This window comes from Canis aureus, chromosome 26 (assembly GCF_053574225.1).
Source record: "Canis aureus isolate CA01 chromosome 26, VMU_Caureus_v.1.0, whole genome shotgun sequence".
Classification (NCBI taxonomy): Eukaryota; Metazoa; Chordata; class Mammalia; order Carnivora; family Canidae; genus Canis; species Canis aureus.
The window spans coordinates 28,573,104-28,592,558 of NC_135636.1; positions in this window are offsets into that span (position 1 = coordinate 28,573,104).

Consider the following 19,455-nt stretch of genomic DNA (forward strand, 5'->3'; position numbering starts at 1 on the left):
TACTGTATTTTCTCTTGCTTCTTGTGTGTCTTCTAATTTTTTGTTGAAAGCTGAATGTCTTGTGTAGGACAGTAGAGATTGAATAGTATTTATGCCTGTAAGTGGTCATGCCTTGTCCTTTGCCAGGCCTTCAGCAGAGGGTTGAATCAATCTCGACAGGAGCTGAGCTAGGTTTGGGTTTTGTTGTTACAAGGATTCCCTTCAGGGCATCATACTCTGCAAATTCCCCTAGCACTGCTTTGTGCTTAGGGTGGGAGCTGGGTTGCTGGAGGGGTTTTTCCCCTCCAAAAATCCTGTTCCACCTTCAGCTTTAGATTTTGCCTGTGATCCTGCACCAGGAAGAAGCTCCTCCTGGATGCACCTGCCCTCCTCCTGCAGTAGATAGCTGTTATCTGTTACGGGGTGTTTGCTAGCCTGGGATCAGAAGGTGTGTGGGGGGAGTGGGGTGGGGGCTTGTTCTCTGTTGTTTAGGCTCTGCTTCAGTCTTAGGCAGACCCTCTGAGACCCAGGGACTTCGTGACCCAGTCCTCTCTCACAGGCATAGGGATTTTTCTGTGCCCTTCCCCTAGCGGCAACAGGCACTGAGGGCCATGGGGCTTGCTGTCCTTTCCCCCGGGGTCTGTGGACTTTCTTGTACTGTTCCCTCCACTAGGCCTGCACCCCAGATGGGCTTTCTCCCCACCCCCAGTCTACCTCCCAGCCTCCAATGTAGTCTTCAGAGAAGAGCTTGTTGAGGGTACAAACTTGTTAGTCTCAGGGGATCCGCACCCCATACCAGCCCACACTCAGCCTTGGCGGCTTTTTAAAGATTTCTTTGAATTCTTACGGGTTTGTATGGCTCATGATACGGGCCTGAGTAAGCAAGGGCTCATGTCGCGTCTTCCTTATGATGTAGTTTTGGAATATAGGTGAGGTTTGGTGGGGTGAGGTCTGGAGCTGATGACCAAGAAAGAATTCTTGAGATGTCTTTGGTGCAAAATGGTGGTTTTATTAAACCTGGGGGAGAACTGCCCGGGTGGCCCAGCGGTTTAGCGCCTGCCTTCAGCCCAGGGCATAATCCTGGAGACCAGGGATCAAGTCCCACATTGGGCTCCCTGCATGGAGCCTGCCTCTCCCTCTGCCTGTGTCTCTGTCTCTTATGAATAAATAAAATCTTAAAAAAAAAAAAAAAAAAAAAACAGGAGACAGGACCTGTGGGCTGGAAGAGCTACTGCCCCGGGCTTGTGAGGGGAGGCTGATTATATATTTGGGAGTTGGGGAGGTAAGGAAAAAGGGAAGTTTTCCAAAGAACTTTTGCATGCTAAAGAGGGCCTACTAGATGTTGAAGGCCTTGCCATTGTCAAGTTCAGGTGGTTTTCCCCTCTAGTAAAGCTTTAACGGAAGTTTCTATTATTGATAAGAACGCTTTTTTCTTGTAAACCACCAAGACACTTTGTAAACTGAGACTCACATCTATAGGACTATAATCTTTGTAAATTATTTTTTCCTTTAGCTTTTAGGGCAACAAGGAGTGCCTGAGGAATGTCCCACAGATCCCACCTGGTGGTGCAGGGAGTCATTAGTGGGGTGTCAGCTAGCCTTCTGTCATCACTAGGAGGTGCTTGTGTCTCTTTAGATTTTATTTACTTATTTGAGAGAGAGAGTGAGCTCCCCGAGAGCACACGGGCAGAGGGAGCAGCAGAGGAGAGAGAAAGAATCTCAAGTGGACTCCACACTGAGTGCAGAGCCCCAGCTGGGGCTTAATCTCACTTCGACAACTGAAACGAAGAGTCAGACGCTTAATGAACTGAGCTATCCATGTGCCCCGGTGCTTGTGTCTCTTTAGATTTCAGGCCAGTTGGTTGCCCTGTGATCTCAGCTCTCTGAAAGGTATAACATAAGTTATAAAATCGCAGATTATCTGGGTTTTTCTTGTTGCAAAGGTGAAAGTGGTACTCTTTCCAGCTTTCTACTTCCTAAGTGGAAGGTGGAAGAAAAACCGAGCAGTTTTAAATCATATCCATACCTTCTTTGAAGACAACAGGAATAACTGCATGGCTTCTGAGGCTGTGTCTTAAAAGGCAACATAGCTCCCACTTTGCTCACTGGAATGCTTGTGTTGGAGTTCTGAACTGCAGTTCAATTACTCCAAGATCACTATGTTACGAGGAAGCCCAAGTCATGAGGACAGACCACTTGTAAATGGTCCAGTTGAAAGTTTCAGCCTAAGGTTCATCCAGCAGCTAACATAACCTCCAGAGGTGTGGCTGGTGACAACTCCAGCTCCCAGCCTCCCACCTTGCTAGCAGAGGCCATGGACATCATGGAGCAAAGAAAAGCCATGCCCACCATGGCCTGTCGGAATCCCTGATGCATGGAATCTGTGAGCCTGATAGAGGGTTGTATGCCAGTAAGTGTTGGGGTAATTTGTTGCGATAGTAACCGGGACAGTATCATCGTCACAGACTTGACTCATTCCTTGAGTGCCTGCTCTGGGCCTGATACTGAGGAGGCAGAGACACAGGAGATGCCCCATGTCAGCCCTCCCGGGGCTCATGCACTAATGGGGAGGCAGACCGTTACTGGGGGCAGAGATGAGGGACCGTGGGGACCAGAGCCAGGGCCCTTGATATGGGGCGAGAGAAAGCTTCCTGGAGGAAGTGTTTCCTACACTGAGACCTGAAAGTTGAAAAATAAAGGAGAGTTCAGCCATGAGAATACCTTGGGCTGGAAGGCCATTGGCTAGAGCTGTGGGTGGCACTTTGAAGGGACCTCCAGGAGGCTTGGTCGGGGTGAATTGAGAGGGTGAAGGCAAAAGACAAGGCAGGCTTTCTGCCATTTGAGCCCAAAGGGATGTCAATGTGATATATTCATTTTACAGATGAGGGAACTGAGGCTCCCACTTGCCCAAGGCCCCACTGTATGTAGTAGAGCTAGGAGCGGAACTCAAGTTGGTTTGACTCCAAAGCCAGCATGAGTCATCTCTTCATACTTTTGAGGGAGGTTGATGGGATGGAGGCTGGGATACAGAGCTGTGGAATGTGTAAGCCTTGGCAGTATCTTCCGTTTGTTACATTAAAAAACCTCCCTCGGGGCAGCCCGGGTGGCTCAGCTGTTTAGCGCCTGCCTTTAGCCCAGGGCCTGATTCTGGAGACCCGGGATCAAGTCCCACATCGGGCTCCCTGCATGGAGCCTGCTTCTCCCTCTGCCTGTGTCACTGCCTCTCTCTCTGTCTCTCATGAATAAATAAATAAAATCTTAAGAAAAAAAACAAAAACCCATTTGAGTAGGGGGCGGGGGGTGGGCAGTCAGCAGAGAATGGATGGAGGAGGCTGACAGCTGGAAGAGGCACCTGAAGGCATTCTGAATGTGCTGGGTCAACTCTAACCAAATTGGTTCCCGCACGATTCTCAGCTGTTGTATTGACACATCTTGCCTTGGAGGCCAAATCAGTCCCTAATCAAATTGGATTCCTTATTTCTGGCCATAAGGAGACCCAGGGAGATCAATAATAATAACAAAGACATTCAGAGAAGTACATTGCTTCTTAAGAAAAATGAATGGAGTGTCTCCTAGCTCTGCCAGGGCCCAGCCAAGGATAGGTGAGCAAACGGACAGGATGACTCTGTTTAACTGTCTTGGCACATGGAGCAACCTTTCAAATTCCCTAATGCCAATCTTAGGAACAGAGGAAAATAAAAATACTCAGACTGCTCGGCGGAGCCCAACTGTCATTATTAGGGATGGCAGCCATCTAATGTGTTAAGTGATCATTAACTGGTTATCGACAGAGGACATCGGATGGGTACCAGCTATTTTATTTTTTTTAAAGATTTTATTTATTCATGAGAGACACAGAGAAGCAGAGACATAGGCAGAGGGAGAAGCAGCCTCCCTGTGGGGAGCCCAATGAGGGACTCGATTTCAGGACCCTGGAATCATGACCTGAACCCAAGGCAGATGCTCAACCATGAGCCACCCAGGTGCTCTGGGTACTAGCTATTTCTGTGGGCTGGGAGGAAAACTTCAGGGCCTTGGTGAAATCCTGGAATCTTTGTCACAAATCATTTGGTCTTTGATCTACAAGGTCCTTTATAAAATTTGGGTTATTTTGGCAGATTCCAAATAGGATGGACCTAGAGGATCTCTCCCTATGTTCTATTGATCTGGGATCTAAAGTTTAGATTAATGGTTTTATCTCTGTGATAAGTCTGACCCAGTGGTAGTGGTGATCTAAAGTGCTGTGTTAAGAGGGATTCTGAGGTTCCATGCTTGGAATTATTCCCACTTTGTTCTGGAATCTGCAACCCCACTCTTCCAGGAATTTCCTTTCGTCTTTGGGTCTAGCAGGAGCCCCATATTTTTATGTAGTCTGTTCACCTGGCCACAACTGAGTGGCCCAATTCTTGGTGCCATCTGATCCAAATTGGGCCAGAGTCTTTTAATCTGCAATGGAGTAAGTCAGTTCCTTTCTCTGGTGTCAGAACAGAAGGAATGTTGGAGACCATGGTGGCACCTGAAGTAAGAGAGAAGGAATCTGATACATTGAAAAGCAGAGACAGAAAGGGGTTCAGGGAATCCTGGTGGCCTCCATTCCCAGGTATCAGGTATTGGGCAGTATAGTTATATTCCTCCCCGGCCTGAGGCTTGGTTGTTAACTTCATCTTTGCATCCCAGGAGCCAATCAGTTCCCTTTCTCTGCAGCTGGTGTATTAGGATTCTCCAGAGAAACAGATTCAATAGGATATATAGAAATAAATATAAGATATATGTTATAGGAACTGGTACATGTGGTTATGGGAGCCGAGAAATCCCCTGAACCAGGAAAGCTGATGTATCATTCAGTCTGAATCTGAAAGCCTGAGAACTTGGGAGCAGGAGTTGCTGATGTAAGTCCCAATGTGAGTCTGAAAACCTGAGGACCAGGAGTGCCAATATCCAAGGGCAGAAGATGGATGTTTCAGCTCAGACAGAAAGAGGATGAATTCACCCTTCCTCCTTTTTGTTCTCTTTGATGCCTACCACATTAGGGAGGGTCCTCTGCTTTACTCAGTTCCCCAATTCAAATGCTAATCTCTCCTGGAAACACTCTTGCAGGCACACTCAGAAATCGTGTTTTACCAGCTATCTGGGCATTCCCTAGCCTAGCCTAGCTGACACATGCAATCAGCCATTATAACCAGTGTGGACTGGGTTTCTGTTGCTTGTTCTGGATGATACACTCACCAGCTCTGACTGGGGGAGAACATGAGGTCCCAGGAAGGAAGTGATGGGAAAGTGCTGGCTACATTGTAGTGTACTATGTCTCTTTGCCGGGACCCTTCTCCACTCGCGAGGCTCAGAGATGTAGCCGCACTCACCCTGTCCCTGAGGCCTGGGCTTCAGATAAATAGACCCTCTGCATAGGGGGAAGTGGAGACAGGCAGATTAATGCCCAAAATACCTGCTTACACCTGCCCAACCAGGCAGCCTCTAACGTGGAGATTTTGGAAAGATAGAGAGTGGAAGAAGAGATAAAAAATAAATTCCATTGGCTTCTTTCCCAAACCCTGTGGAGATCCAGGATATGATTAAAGTGTAAATCAGAGTATCACTTCCAGGGAACATCCTAAGACCTCTACTGGGACGAAGGATTCTAAGGTCATGCATTTGGACAAGTATCCATTCCTTATATTTGATAAAACTCACCCAGTGGTATTGGGAAAAATAAAAGAAATATACCAGGATGGACCATGGCAGGCATATCAACAACTCCGTCTCAAACCCAGGTAAGCAGCGAGTGAATCGGATGTCTGATCATTGCTAGACCTCGAGAAGATTCCCAGAAACAGGAGCAGTGGCAGACAATGTCTTGATTTTAGAACAGGGTGGGGCTTGAAGAGCTTGCTTTGTCATCTGGCACTCGGTAACTGACAATGCCAGCAACTAGGCCCCGGAGGAAGTAGGAGAGATTGACAACATTTTTTAGGTAGCCTGTTACTCAAGGCCACCTGTATGTTGGGCCATATCTCTCTGGGTTTCCAGTGTACATTCTCGGCCACAGTCAGGCTGATTTCTAGTTCTATGCTCTCTACTCGTTCCTACCTAGTATTTTGGGTTGGGGTATATTTTCCAGCCTTTCTAAAGGTTCTAACCCAACCATCTCAGCTGGGCTCAGTAGAACAAGTGTAGGACCACTAGTTACAGCTGGATAAGCACTGCACAGCCCCACGGAGACCATTCACAGTCCAATGTTCAAGTCATCCAGTAACACTCAGCAAATTATTCTATAGGAGGATCAGAAGATCTAGGCTTTGGGGTTAGATGGACCCAGGTTGAATCTTGGCCTTGCTCCTTCTTAGCTCCATAATTTTGGACAAAACATTAACTTTATTTTTTAAAGATTTTACTTATTTATTTATTCATGAGAGACACACACAGAGAGAGGCAGAGACACAGGCAGAGGGAGAAGCAGGCTCCATGCAGGGAACCCAAGTGGGACTCAATCCCTGAACTCCAGGATCACATCCTAAGCCGAAAGCAGAGCTTAACCACTGATCCATCCAGGCATCCCCAAAACATTAACTCTTATTGCCTGGTGTTCTCATCTGCAAAATGGGGGTGTGCCCTATTTTATCAATTCTAAGATGTAGTTTTTCACATTTCACATCTCTAAAACTGGGCTTATCTCACAATTGATGGTATGTTATATTTTTAAGCAGTAGTATTTTTTCTTTCTTGGTGGTAACAAAATAATGATGTATGTTTTGACTGATGCTATTGTAGATTTGTTGAAATATGGAATATGGAAATAGTATCTATCTCACAGGAGAATGGATAAGATTTAACATGTGAGGCCCAGTGTCTAGTTTGGATCAGAGTCTTGCCCACATTCCCTCAGCCCACCCTGGGGGTCACCTGAAGCTTCGGTGAGCAGTCCCTGTACTTTCTTTTTCATTTAGAAGTTTTATGCATTTTTATGCATGCAAGTAACCTTAATGTGCAAATTATCAATGACAAGAAGCAAAAGTAACATACAGTGCAGCCAAACAGTTCATTTATAACTTAGCTTTCATTTTGTGTTGTGGTTATTATGGCTGTTGTTTTTCCAAAGATCAGTCCCTGAAAATAGATGATCCTGGAATATGAATAAAGAAAATACTGAAAGGTGAGGATTTCAGTCGACTTCTTTATCCTTCTAATGCTAACAGCATGATGGTAGGCATAGCGCCTTATGGTTCCTGCTTGGCCTCTTTTTCCATGTACACTCTGAGATGTAACATATTTCTCGGCTCAGGGTGGGATCAGGCCGAGGCTGAGACCCTGCCTGAAGTTGCGCTTCAGTCTGCCCTTTTCTCCTTCTTGTCTTCCACACGCATATCCAGCTTCTCCTAGGAGCACTTCCTTAACAAGCCACTTGCACAGGAATCCTTGTCTTTGGGTCTGCTTCTAAGACAGTCTCCCCCCATGAAGGGGATCATTGGCTCTAGCAAAATGTTGTGTCCAGAGGTAAAGCTGGGTGACACTTTCCCTAGTGTCACTAGGCTCTAGACTCCCATTTTTGGATGTCTTATATCAATATGGCTCAACTTTACAGATAGTTTTTTTTTTTTTAAGATTTTATTGGGGGACACCTGGGTGGCTCAGTGGTTTAGAGCCTGCCTTTGGCACAGGGCGTGATCCTGGAGTCCTGGGATCAAGTCCTGCATCGGGCTCCCTGCAGGGACCCTGCTTCTCCTTCTGCCTATGTCTCTGCTTCTGTCTCTCTCATGAATAAAAAAATCTTAAAAAAAAAATTCTTTCATTATTGTTTGTGAGGTTCAGCCATGTTTTTGCACATGGATGTGTGCAATAAGTTTGTTCTTTTTAATTACTATGTAGTATTCTACTATTTAAATATACCCTAATTTATTTATCTGTTCTTCTAATGATGACTGTTCATGATTTTGAGCTATTACATAATACTGCTATGAAACATTTTTATGCCTATCTTTGGACAGATATACATTCATTTCTCTTGGGTATGTGCCTGGGAATGGAATTGCTAGATCATAGGGAGAGATTATGCTTATTAGCTATTATTCTTTTATGTGTTTATTTTTCCTACTAGACTCTAAGTTCTGCGAAGGTAGAAAACAAACCTGTCTTGCTCACACTGTATCCTCAGCACGTAACACAGTGCCTGCCACATTGTAGGTACTCACTAAATATATGTTGAATAAAGGAAAGATCAGCTCAAAGTAAGTCATGGTGGAGCCAGGACTAGATCCAACTCCTCCTGACTTCCACCCTCTGCAAGCTGAGATTTGAGAGCCCAGCTGACTCAGAAGTAGACAAAGCTGCAGGTGCTGGCTTGGTTTCAGCATCCCGTTATTCTTTGAAGGAAAAACATTCCCTCTCCTTCTCTTGGCCTGCATTGTCACAGCTTGAAATATTCTTTTGATTATGAGAACATTTCCCATTAAGTGTACGTCTCCAGCTTCCCCCCCAGGATTTATGAGCTCATAACTCCAGGATCTGTCACAATCAGTGTTACAAAAGTGTGTCTGAATGTAATGAAATAATTTGATGAGAAATGTGGCAAGGAGACAGTCGGAATGTTCTCTTGCCTTACAAACCATCCCCAGGGGAAGGGTATATATAAATCAGCACCTCCCTTAATTAAGTAAAACATTTTAAGGAAAAAAACAAATTAATTACCACTTCATGGCACCACCCCAGCCGATTACCCAAACGATTCACGTTCCATAAACCTCGCCTGAATTTAGAACTAATTATCGCTCTTCTGGTTTGTTTATACTTCCCAATACGGCAAAGATCTGTATTAAAAGTGGGTAGTGTAGGATTTTTTTTTTCACTTTCAAGATGATGTAAGTTGTGATAGAATACAGAAGTTTCTTTCTTTATATATATATATATATGGAAAGAAATATATATTTTTATATATAAAAATATATAAATTTATATTTTATATATATATATATATATATTTTTTTTTTAGCTGAAAACACAGGGTATATAGAATATAGAGCATCCAGAAGGGGAAATAGAAATGATCTTGGGGTATTGCTGGAGTGGTGGGAAGAAGCTGGTACAGTGTAGAATGTGTAGGTCTTGACCTGGATCAAGGCTGACTTGCTGTGTAACCTTGAGCAGGAACTGGATATCTCTGGTTTCTATCTGGACTGCTTGAACATCTTTCATCCAACCTCCTGTCCCCACTCTGAGCCCAGGCCTCCTGGCATGTGGTCCCATTAGGAGATGAGAATCCTAGTATCTATGAGCTATTGTCCAACCACCTGATGTCCTTCTTTTTAAAAAAAATATTTTATTTATTTATTCATGAGAGACAGAGACACAGACAGAGGGAGAAGCAGGCTCCATGCAGGGAGCCCGATGTGAGACTCGATCCCAGGACTCCAGGATCATGCCCTGAGCTGACGGCAGATGCTTAACCACTGAGCCACCCAGGCGTCCCTGATGTCCTTTATTTATTTATTTTTAAAAAGATTTTATTTATTTATTCATGAGAGACACACAGAGAGAGAGAGAGAGAGAAAGAGAGAGGCAGAGACATAGGCAGAGGGAGAAGCAGGCTCCACGCAGGGAGCCCGACGTGGGACTCGATCCCAGGAGTCCAGGATCATGCCCTGAGCCGAAGGCTGAGGCTTAACCGCTGAGTCACCCAGGCATCCCCTTTTTAAAAAAATTATTAGGGCAGCCTGGGTGGCTCAGCGGTTTAGCACCTGCCTTCAGTCCAGGGCGTGATCCTGGGAACCCAGGATCAAGTCCCGTGTCAGGCTCCCTACATGGAGACTGTTTCTCCCTCTGCCTGTGTCTCTGCTTCTCTCTCTTTCTCTCCGTGTGTGTGTGTCTCTCATGAATAAATAAATAAAATATTTTTAAAAATAAATGTAAAAAAATGAATAATTATATATAGAGAGTGCACAAGGGTGGGGGGGCAAAGGGAGAGAGAATCCCAAGCAGATTTCATGTCCAGCATGGAGTCTGACACAGGGCTTGATCTCATGATCCTGAGATCATAACCTGAGCCAAAATCAAAAGTCAGATACCTAACTGACTGAGCCACCCAGGTACCCCCTGATGTCCTTTTTAATGCTCCTTCCTGCCGACTCTGGCCTCATCCTTGTCCCATTGGCCAGTTCCATTCTTTTTTTTTTTTTTTTTAAGATTTTATTTATTTATTCATGAAAGACACACAGAGAGAGGCAGAAACATAAGCTGGCTCTCCACAGGGAGCCTGAGGCAGGACTCCCTGAGCCGAAGGCAGACGCTCAACCGCTGAACCGCCCAGACGTTCCCGGCCAGCTCCATTCTTATCTTTGATCCAGACAGGTCCCTATGGCCAGGGCATCTGTTAACTAATGCTTCATCTATTCCCATCCTGGCCTCTCGCATCTGGCTGCCTTCTGACTGACCCAGTTGCCTGTCCAGGCCTGACTGTCCAGGCCTGGCCTTAGCTCTATAGCGGTGTGTGTGTGTAGAAGCAGGAATCTTGGTGGCATCAAAAGGTGATTGGGGGAATGCCTGGGTGGCTCAGCGGTTTAGCACCTGCCTTTGGCTCAGGGCCTGATCCTGCAGTCTCAGGATCGAGTCCCACATCAGGCTCCCTGCATGGAGTCTGCTTCTCCCTCTGCCTGTGTCTCTGCCTCTCTCTCTTTCTGTGTCTCTCAGGAATAAATAAATAAAATCTAAAAAAAAAAAAAAAAAAAAAAAGGTGATTGGCCCTGGGGAGCCCCCTCCAGCTGTGATCCTTGTTCCAAGTCCAGAGCCACGTGCCAGCTCCTTGTAGGTAGCTAAATCCTAACCTGCTTTTACTTCTGCCACTGGCTTCGCATGAGTGGCTGTGTGCAATGTAGACACTCACTCAGTGTTGAGTCACCATCTAAAGTTTAGTAGAAGACATGGATAAACAGAAAAACATAATAATCTAACTCTTCAAAACATTTTTATTAAGGTATGAATTGTACACAGTAAAGCACATACATTATAAATTTATCACCCAATGAATTTTTACTTTGAGTACACCCACATAATCCCCACACAGATCAAGACACAAGATATTTCCAGCACCTCCCCACACCCCGACTACCTTTGCAGTTACTACCTCGAAGAGAACCATTATCCTGACTTCTGTCACTAGAGATTGGTTTTGTCTCTTCTTGAATATCATATAAATGCAATCACCTGGTATCTCGTTTTTTGTGTGTGTCTGGATCCTTTTGTTCATCTGCTGTGTCTGTGAGATTCATCCTCAATGCATAGAGCAGTATTTTTGAACTCTTTTTTAGATTAAAATTTTAAAAAGTGATTATGCTTGTGATTGCTAGTTATTGGTATCTAGTTTGACAGTGTTGTCTTTTTAAAAAATAACCAAATGCCAAGATATTTGCAGATCTCATACTGTCATGATAGTATGTACCCCTCTTCCCCCCAAAAGGGGGAATAATTTAGATCTTGAGAGTACTCAAATGCATTCAAGTTCCAAAAGGAGCAGGGGTGAGTTTGATTAGGAAAGTGTCTGACCACGTTCCTTCCCTCTTGAGAACCTTCTAGAACATCTTCTAATTGCTTTAATTTTGATTTCCGAGGTTACTAGAGAAGTTGAGTGTCTTTTCTCAGGATCATCTGTCATTTATATTCCCTCATATCCTGCAGGGACCTTCTCTGGAGGACTGGGGGAGTTGGGAGGTTGGAGGCTGCTTCCTCTGGAGGCCTAGGGGAAAGGGTTAGAATGATCTGGACACCCCTTTGAAGTTGTCCCCTAAAGGGTCACTCACCCCCGGATCCAAGGAAAATCACTGCTCAGGGAAGGTGGGGGAGAGTCAGCCTCCAGTCTCTCTCAGGTCAGACTCAGGCATTTTCTGTCCCCACTAGAACCCTCAGCTTCAAGCCTCATCTTTTTAGCTTGAGAGTGTCTTAGCAATGATGCCTGGGCCACACTAGAGGCTCTGATGCAGCAGGTCTAGGGTGGATCCAGGAATATATTTTATTATTTATTTATTATTTTTTTAAGGTTTCTTTTTTTTTTTTTAAGATGTTATTTATTTATTTGACAGAAAGAGAAAGAGAGAGAAAATAAGCAGGGGGAGCAGCAGGCAGAGGGAGAAGGAGAAGCAGGCTCACTACTGAGCAGGGACCCCGATGTGGGTCTGGATCCCAGGACCCTGGGATCATGACCTGAGCTGAAGGCAGATGCTTAACCCACTGAGCCACACAGGTGGCCCAAAAAATCTCCTTTTTAAGTAATCTCCATACCCAATGAGGGCTCGAATTTACAACCTTGAGATCAAGAGTCTCATGTTCTACCAACTGAGGCAGCCAGGCATCCACTCTGATATTTTAAAGCTCTCCCAGTGATTCCCTGGAATGGTCTGGAGCCAGAGTGCCTGAATTTGAATTCTAGCTCACCTGTTATTCCTGTGACCTCTGGCAAATAATGTGCTGTAATTTCCTCATCTGTACAATGGGGATAATAGTAGTATTTTTTTTTTTAAAGATTTTATTTATTTACTCACGAGAGACAGAGAGAGAGAGAGAGAGAGGCAGAGACACAGGCAGAGGGAGAAGCAGGCTCCATGAGGGAGCCCAATGTGGGACTCGATCCCGGATCTCCAGGATCACGCCCTGGGCGGAAGGCAGGCGCTAAACCGCTGAGCCACCCAGGGATCCCTAATAGTAGTATGATAGAATTAATTGCATTAATGAACTAATGCTTGTAAAGCAATTAGAAGAATGCCTGACAGAAAATAAGCCCTCAAACCGAGTTGGTGGCTACCTCCACCACCACCACCACCACCACCACCACCACCACCACCACCATCATCATCATCATCATTCACAGGAGTACTACTGCTTTACTAACTCCTTCACTTTACACATGGGGAAACTGAGGACTAGAGAGGGGCACAGGCTTATCCAAGACCACATAGTGAGCCACAGGTGGTGCAGGGACCAGAAGGCCAGTGCTGTCTCCCCTTAGGGATGGTCCTTCACCTGCCTCTGTAGCTGGCTAGGATAAAGAGCAGCCAGGCCGCCTCTTTTCCTCCTCTTTCTGGGGGTGGGTAGGGCTGGAAAGACCTGAAGCACCTCTGAATTCCTAAAGTTAGGACAAATATCTTTAAAAAAAAAACTCTCCAAAGTAGGAAAGGGTAAAGAAAATGTGGTATATACATGCAATGGAATGTTATTCAGTCTTTTTTTTTTTTAAGATTTTATTTATTTATTCATGAGAGACACAGAGAGGCAGAGACACAGGCAGAGGGAGAAGCGGGCTCCCTGCAGGGAGCCCGAAGTGGGACTCGATCCTGGGACTCTGGGATCACAACCTGGGCTGAAAACAGGCACTTAACCGCTGAGCCACCCAGGGATCCCGGGAATATTATTTAGTCTTAAAAAGGACGTCCTATTACATGATACAACATAGATGAAGCTAGAGGACATTCCTTTCTAAAAAAATTTTACTTATTGGGGACACCTGGGTGGCTCAGCAGTTTAGCGCCTGCCTTTGGCCCAGGGCGTGATCCTGGAGTCTGGTGATGGAGTCCCACATCGGGCTCCCTGCATGGAGTCTGCTTCTCCCTTTGCCTGTGTCTCTGCCTCTCTCTCTCTCTGTGTCTCCCATGAATAAATAAATAAAAATCCTTTTTTTTTTTTTTAATAAAAATCTTAAAAAAAAAAAAAAATAGAGGGCAGCCCCGCTGGCTCAGCGGTTTAGCACCGCCTTCAGCCCAGGGCGTGATCCTGGAATCCCGGGATCAAGTCCCAAATCGGGCTTCCTGTAATGAGTCCGCTTCTCCCTCTGCCTGTGTCTCTGCCCCTCTCTCTCTGTCTCTATGAATAAATAAAATCTTTAAAAAATATTAAAAAAAATAGAGAAAGCAGGGGCAAAGGAGTTGGGGGAAGGAGCAGAGAAAGAAAGACAAGTGGACTCTGTGCCAAGCGTTGAGCCTGATGTATGGCTCAACGTGTGGCTCAAGGCTGGGCTTGATCTCATGAGCTGAAATCAAGACTGGATGCTTAACTGACTGAGCCACCCAGGTGCCCCAAGATAGAGGACATTCTGCTAAGTGAAATTAGCCAGTGAGAAAAGCACAAATACTGTATGATTTCACTTAAATGAGATATCTAAAGTAGTCAAACTCATAGAAACAGGCTAGAATGGTGGTTGCCTGGGGTTCAGGGAAGGGTAAAATGAGGAGCTGTTTTATGGATATAGAGTTTCTGCTTTGCAAGTTTTAGAGATCTTTTGTACAATGGTATGAATATAGATAATACTACTGAACAGTACACTTAAAAATGGTTGAGGTGGGGGTGCCTGGCTGACTCAGTGGATAGAACATGAAATTCTTGATCTCAAGGTCATGAATTGGAGCCTCATTTGGGATGTAGAGATTACAAAAATAAAATATTTTTAAAAATAATTAAGACGGGCAGCCTGGGTGGCTCAGTGGTTTAGCACCACCTTCAGCCCAGGGCCTGATCCTGGAGACCTGGAATCGAGTCCCATGTTGGGCTCCCTGCATGGAGCCTGCTTATCCCTCTGCCTTTCTTTCTCTCTCTGTGTGTGTCTCTCATGAATAAATAAATAAAATTTATTAAATTTATTAAATTCAAAAAAAGAATAAGACGGTACCTCTTTTTTTTTCCCTTAAGACTTTATCTTTAAGTAATCTCTACACCCAACATGGAACTTGAACTCCTGACCTGGAGATCAAGAGTCCCATGCTCTATGGACTGAGCCAGCCAGGTGCCCCTAAGATGGTAAATTTTATGTTACATGTTTTTGTTTTTTGCTTGAATTAAAACAAAACCAAAACCAAACCACCTTCAAGGTTCCCCATAGCTTTTAAGGCAAACCTGGACCCCTTGGCCTGTGAAGCCCTCTGCACCATCTCAGACCTTCCTTTTGCAGCTACCTCCCCTCAATGCTCTCCAGCTACTATATTCTCCAGCTCCACCAAGCTTCTCTGCTTTCCCCCCAAACACAGCTCAAACTTTCCTGGCTGTTTTCACTGCCTGGAGTAACCTTCCTCTCAGCTAGGCAATCTTTTGAAATTCTAACCATCCTTCAAGAACCAGCTGTCCTCACCTCTGAAAGCTTCCCTTAACCTCTCCCCTCTAGGAAGAATCAATGCCCAGAATGTGTGCCCCTGACACTTCTAATATCACTATCACCACAACCTTAGCTAGCATTTAATGAGGAAGGCTCACTATGTGCTGAGCACCATGCCAAGCAAGCTATATGCATCATTATTGCAGTTCATCTTCATGATAACCCCATATCATCCCCATTTTACAGATGAGGAAACTGAGGCTCAGATAGGAATGGTATCATGCTCAAGATCACACAGCTGGTAAGTTGTAGCTCTGAGACTCAAAACTTCCTAATTTTAGAGAAGAGGTTTTAACTACTCAACTCTACTTCCCAACTTATTGCATTGTCCATATATTGTTTATATTTGTCTCCACACAGGAAAAGGTCCTGTCTTTGTCATCCTGCTTCCTCTGCACCATGTCTGGTCCAGAGCCCGGCACAGAGGGGATACTCATTTTGTGGGAGTTTTATTGCCCACCCTTGAGTAAGTTGGTGTCAATGCGAGCTCCCCTAATTCCATCACTTCTATTTCCCCTCCAGGAATTGGCAGATTGGTGATTGCAAAAGAAACATTCTAAGCTGATCAATAAATAATAATGTTGAAGAATTTAAAATAAGAATCTGGATTATTAAAGTTACAAATCTTTGGTCTTTATACCTTTAATAAAACATGCATCTATTAATAATAGATACTGGTTCTGGCCTGCTTATGTTGAAAAGGGGAAAAAATGACCATTTGAAAGATGCTAATATTTTTTCTCCTTAGCCGGCTTGGCTGCCAACTGCTACACTGACAAATCGCTCATCATTTAAAAAGGTATAAAAATTTTAATAGGACGAAGGGGAAATTAAAGATGAGATGTTGAGCCATGTGGGCCCTCAGTAAGAGATTGTTCCTTCTAGGGACATCTCTCTCTTGGGCTTTGATGGACCTACCTTTGCTGGCTCCTCTCCTAGTCCTCTAGCTGCCCCACTTTTTTTCAGCTCACTTTTTTTCCCAACCCCTTCTCTGTGCCCTCTCCTCTCCTTTCCCCTCCCTACTGTCTTCTTTTCCCTCCCCTCCCCTCCAACACCCTCCTCTCTTCTCTTTTCTTTTTTTTAAAGATTTTTAAAAAAACTTATTCATTCATGAGAGACACAGAGAGAGAGAGGCAGAGACACAGGCAGACAGAGAAGCAGGCTCCATGCAGGGAGCCTGACGGGGTACACGATTCTGGGTCTCTAGGATCACGCCCAGTGGGTCTCTAGGATCACTCCCTGGGCCGAAGGTATCGCTAAACTGCTGAGCCACTCAGGCTGCCCTCTCTTCTCTTTTCTTCTCTTCTCTTAACTTCCTTGCCCTAAGTGACCTCACCCACTCCCGTGACCCTAGTCATCATCTTTGCATGAAGGCGAGTCACTCAATAGAAGAGAAAGTCAAAAAGGTAACAAGAGGACAGACCATGTGAGGCCTTGTAGGCCACAGAAGTACTTTGGCTTTTACTCCAAGCATAATGGTGCCACTGCAGGAGCAGAGGAAGGCACAACATGACTTGTGGCCTAAAAGAAATATCTTTGGGGCAGCCCGGGTGGCTCAGTGGTTTAGCGCTGACTTCGGCCCAGGGCATGATCCTGGAGACGCATGATCGAGTCCCATGTCGGGATCCCTGCATGGAGCCTGCTTCTCCCTCTGCCTCTCTCTGTCTCTCATGAATAAATAAGTAAAATCTTAAAAAAAAAAAAAAAAAAAAAAAAGAAAAAAGAAATATCTTTGGAGACTGGGAGTAAAAGAGACTGGAGTATGATGGGGCAGAAGCAGGAAAAGCATGTAGGAGAATATTATCATGACCCAGGCAAGAGATTATGGTGGTTTGGAATAAAGTGGAAGCAGTGAAGAGGTGAGAAGTGGTTGGGTACAAGATACATTTTATATTTAAAGATAGAGGCCAGGGGATCCCTGGGTGGCTCAGCGGTTTCGCGCCTGCCTTTGGCCCAGGGTGCGATCCTGGAGTACCGGGATCGAGGCCCGCATCGGGCTCCTGGCATGGAGCCTGCTTCTCCCTCTGCCTGTCTCTCTCTCTGTCTATCATAAAATAAAAATAAATCTTAAAAAAAAAAAGTTTAAAAAAAATAAAGATAGAGGCCATAGGATTTGCTGATGGATTGGAGGAGGTATGAAACAAAAAGAGAAAGGAGTCAAGGATGTGCCCAAGGGTTTTGGCCTGAGTAACCAAAAGTGGGGAGTTCTCATTTGGTGAGATGGTGAAGGCCATGAGTAGAATAGGTTTGAGGATAAGGAACTTAGTCTTAGATGTGTTTAGTTTGAGATGCCTACTGTATGTAATGTTATAGACTGGATTATGTCCCCTTAAAATCCATATATTTTTGTTCTCATTTTTAAGTAAGCTCTACACCCAACATGGGCCTTGAAGTCGTGGCCCTGAGACCAAGAAACATGCTCTGTGGATGGAGCCAGCCAGGTGCCCCTAAAATCCATATGCTGCAGCCCTAATCCTCATTGTGACTGTAATAGAAATAGGGACTTCAAAGAAGTAATTAAGGTAAATGAGATCAAAAGGCTGGGGCTTTAATTTAATAGACTGATGTCCTACAAGAAGAGGAAGAGAACCCCAGAGATCTCTAGCCTCATGTACAGAGGAAATACCATGTGAGGACACAGTGAGAAGGTGACAATCTACAAACCAGGAAGAGAGACTGCATCAGAAACCAACCCTGCTGGCACCTTGATCCTAGATTTCAGCCTCTAGGGCTATAAAAAAATAAATGCTGTTTAAGCCACCAGACTGTGGTGTCTAGTTATGGCAGCCCAAGTTGACTAATATAGATGTTTAAGAAGAGATGTAAAATTGGCAGTTGGACATATAGGTTCAAAATTCAGGAGAAAGGCCCAGGCTACAGATATGTTTGGGAATCATGATCAGGAGATGGTCTTTAAAGTTCTGAGGCTAGATGAGATTGCTAATGAAGATGGTGTCACAAAGATGAGGACACGCAAAGCATCAGCCCCTATGACCTTCCTATGTTTAGAGGTTGGGGAGAGGAGGAAGAGTCAATAAAAAGACTCAGAAGTTGTCAGTGACATAGGAGGGAAATCAAGAGCTTAAATGGTCCCAGAAGACAAATAAAGAGAGAGAGATGGTCATCTATGTTCAAGGGTGCTGATGGGATAAGTAAAGTGAGAAATGAAGACTGACCATTGGATTTAGCAACATGGAGGTCATTGGTGACCTTGACAAGAGCATTGGATTTAGTTTTGGGTCCCCTGGGGTAAAATCAAAAAAGGAAACCCAATAGATTTATAACTATCATTATCTTCCACAAATGAACCTACCAATTATTCAAGACAGCTTTTTCTGGGAATTTATCATGTGTGTTCTTACAAAGGGGGCATTGGCTAATATAATGAATCTTGTCAACAACTGTTGAAGGTTTTATCCTCTGTCCCTTCTGACAATTTGACTCAGGTACAAGTGGCAGTCATATGTATCCATCCCGGTCCAGTTATGGTGGGTCCCCAAGGTAAAGGTATATGGAGAAACTTTACATAGCAAAGCATCACAAGGTCACAGAAGAGTGACTGCCTGTCTCAGAAGCTGAAAAAGAGGAGATGCCACTGAAACAGCCTTTAAGAAAATAAGTAGGAATTTTCAAAGAGAAAAAGAAGACAGATGATATTTCGTACACAGAAAAAAACACGTGCAAATACTAACATGTACTTTCACTAAAAATTTTTTTCCCTGTTTTTCTGAATTCCTCTCTCTCTCACACACACATACACACACACACCTATATTCACAAACACACCATATAACTGTTAGAATTCAGGGTACTGGGGCAGCTCAGTTGGTTAAGCATCTGCCTTCAGCTCGGGTCATGATCTCGAGGTCCTCGGATGGAGCCCCACATCTGGCTCCCTGCTCAGAGAGGAGTCTGCTTCTCCCTCTGCCCTTCCCCCTTCCCCTCCCCCTGCTCATTCACACACTCTCTCTCAAATAAATAAATAAAATCTTTTAAAAAAATTGTTAGAACTGACAGAAAACTCACCTCAAAACAGCTTAAAACAAATAAAGGAAACTTTTTGGTTCATGTAATCAAAAAGTGCAACAGTAAATTTAAGACATGGCTACCTCGGGGGCCCAAACAATTATACTATAATTTTGTCTCTTTCCATCATAAGACTCAGCCGTTCATGCTGAATTGGTGTTTACACTTCACATGTGCCAGGATACCTGCCAACAATCCTAGGTTTAAATCATCCCAGTGGAATTGAACAGAGATGCTCTCTGTTGTGCCTCTCTTGTTCTGACTGGGTCAGTTGGCCATCCCTGAACAAATCACAGTGGTCAGGGGATTGAGATGCTCTGATGGTTACAACTGAG